We start from the raw sequence: 3,274 nt of genomic DNA, 5'->3' as shown, positions 1-3,274 counted from the left end.
GACGAACGGAAAAATCCTTTCGGGCTAATGACATCTAATGTCTTTTCTATGAAGTGGGGATATTGTAGAGGGAGTATTAGTACTTTGTGTGCATATATGGATGTATAGAATTGAGCGCATGCAAAACTGCTTTATTTGATTCAGAAGAGTGTATGTATGTACATATGTATGTATATGGGGCGTTCCATTACAAAAGGGAAGGAACACAGTTCAGGTGTTTGATTTGTTTCAAATTTTTAGGGTTGATGGACAAACATATGTAAATAATTAATAAATATGAAATTTGAGCTTGATTAATACATTTTGAAAACTTTACAGCACAAAAACAATAACAAATCGATTTAATAGTTTTCCAAATATCTCGAGAACGGGGCGAGGAAAAAATTTGAAAAAAAATCACACATACACACATAAAAATTCTCTATGAAAAGAAATATAAAAAAAAAAAATCTTGAAAAATTTTGCACATACAAATTTTTTGATAAAAAAAAATATTTTTTGAAAATGTGTCATCTCAAAAAAAACTTAAAAAATCACATTGGTAGCTCTGAGTATTGCGCAATATTTTAGTATAGTATTATGGGGTGAACTCTACAATAATTTGAGTTATACATTTTTTTTTACACCGAAGTTAAGTAAAATGAGTACATTACAAATTTAAAAATTTGTTGAAGTGCAAGTTTTAAGCGATTGCAAAACTAACGGTACTTTTTTTTAATTATCTTCGAAAACGGTTTTGCGCATTTTCTTCCATAAGAAAAAAGTAAAAAAAGCCGTCAGCATAAAAAATATTAAAAATCAAAGCAATTCTGCAGTAGCTTAAAACTTGCACTTTATTATCTTAAATTTTAATGGGCTACACGATTGCATACTCAAAAAAATTCTAAAAAAAATTAAAAAATTTGAAAATTTGTGTGTACTCATTTTACTCAACCTCGGTGTAAAAAAAATTCATAACTCAAATTATTGTAGAATGCACCCCGTAATACTATACTTAAATATTGCGCAATACTCAGAGCTGCCATTGTGATTTTTTTTTAATTTTTTTTTTTTGAGATGGCATATTTTGAAAAACTAATTTTTTTATCAAAACATTTGTATGTAAAAATTTTTTCAAGAAAAACTTTTTTAAATATTTCTTTTCATAGAGAATTTTGATGTGTGTATGTGTGATCTTTTTTAAATTTTTTTCTCTCCCCGTTCTCGAGATATTTGGAAAACTTTTAAATCGATTTCTTTTGTACTGTTAAGTTTTTACAAATGTATTAATCAAGCTCAAATTTCATATTCATATATTATTTATGTTTATGCCTCAACCCTAAAAATTTTAAACAAATCAAACACATGAAGTGTGAAGCCCGCCCCTTTTGGTATGGAACGCCCCATATACGCAAAAGTGATTTTCTTTGTATAAGTCATTCACTACTTGAAGATTCATTTATTTGTAACTATATTTATTTGTTGAGGAAAATGTCCTGATGGTGACTCATAAATATGTATACGCACTCGACCCATTGCGTATGTTGTAAGTATGCAAATATGTCATCGCGTTTGTGCATATACAGTTACTCCCAAAATTGAGCGTACGGCTATTTTTTGTTAATATTCGCAATGTTTTACATGCTGAAATTTTTTTAAATACGGCCAAACCCATTTGAATCCAAGAATGATAGTGTTTACAAAAATTAAAAAAAAATCTGCAAAGTTTCAGCAAAATCGCAAACTCTTTAATACTAAAAAAAATTCAGGTATGCAGTTTTATAGCCCATTAAATTTTAATATAATAATGTGCAAATTTCAAATGTCTAAATATTCGCGTTGATTTTTGAGTTTTTTTTTTTGCTGACTGTCCTACACATTTTTTTCCATATAAAAAATTTTCAGAAAAAAAATTCTCAAATATCAACGGGAGTTTTTAGACAATTGAAATTTGCACAATATTAAACTAAAATTTAATGGGCTATAAAACTGCATACCTGAATTCTTTTTAGAAATGCGTATTAAAGGGTTCGCGATTTGCAGATTTTTCTTAATTTTTGTAAATTTTTGTATCACTCTTGGATTTAAATGGGATTTGCGAAAACATAAGCCATATTTTCAAACAAAATTAACAAAAAAAAATTTGCATGTAAAACATTGCCAATATTGACAAAAAAGAGCCGTACGCTCAATTTTGGGAGTACCTGTATTTATGTGGGCTTTACCTGCTACCGCAACATCAATGGCATCAGCTCAATGCAGCTCATCCTGCCGTATTTTTGCATTTTTGAAAATCAGGTCAAGTGGCATTTTTTGCTTGCATTTGTAATCCTATTGTTTCATTGCCTACTGTCAAGCAGGAGATAGGCGCATACTAAGTTTACCTACATATATTCCCACTAGAACATACATACATACGTACATACATTTGAATGGGGAATACATTGAGTCATGGAAGGACATTCTATGCTATGCACTTTCAAGTGGAATTAAGTGAAGAATGAGAACTCGGAAGCACTATGCTTTGTTGGTTGGAAAATTGTCTAGGGATTGCTTGCTTTTTTTAAGTGTTGCTGTTGTGATAAACTGTAGTAAAGAGTTACCTAATATTTTCTAATAAATTAAGCCTTATACTTGATGTTATAAAATTACATATTTATGGTGATATGCAATTAAAGTGTTTATGCTCCTTTAAAAAAAAAAAAATATGTTTATTTACAAACGTCTGCCCAATTGTGCGCTGGGTCTGGGAAGCATGATTCTAATTGAAGTTGTAAAGAATTGATCAAAAACCCTGGGACAAGACCAGTTGGCTCCTGCCTCCCCATAGCATGGGTTCCCTAGGGTGAGAAGTCCTTTGAATCATTTTAAGCTACAGGCGTTAATTCAGAGAAGCGCTCATAATACAATCGGCCCCCTAAAATATCTACTTAGGGCATCATACAGATCTCCATATGAGTTTTAGGTTCTTCAATCTTAAGACCGTTAAAAGACTGTTAGACCTACACAATAGGGGCACATAGCTGAGAATTTAGAACTCTCCTACACCTACTTGGCTTGCCACGCCCCCTTTTCAAATAGCTGAAATTTTTCTCCAGGAGTATGCGATTGATGTTATATATCCCCATACCAAGTTCCAGTAGTCTACCACGAAAAATTCTGTTTTTATGGAAGGTGCCACGCCCCCTTTATATATCGATTTTTTTTTTAGTCCATAACCATCCTGCAAAGTCCGCAGAGGTGTCCGAAATTTCAAAAAAATCGCTACAGCCGTTCATGAGCTTTGCGAACAGAA

Source organism: Rhagoletis pomonella, unplaced genomic scaffold (assembly GCF_013731165.1).
Source record: "Rhagoletis pomonella isolate Grant_MI unplaced genomic scaffold, Rhpom_1.0 Rhpom_scaffold_00011, whole genome shotgun sequence".
NCBI lineage: Eukaryota > Metazoa > Arthropoda > Insecta > Diptera > Tephritidae > Rhagoletis > Rhagoletis pomonella.
The sequence above is the reverse complement of the archived record's forward strand: the minus strand, read 5'-3'. Positions refer to the sequence as shown.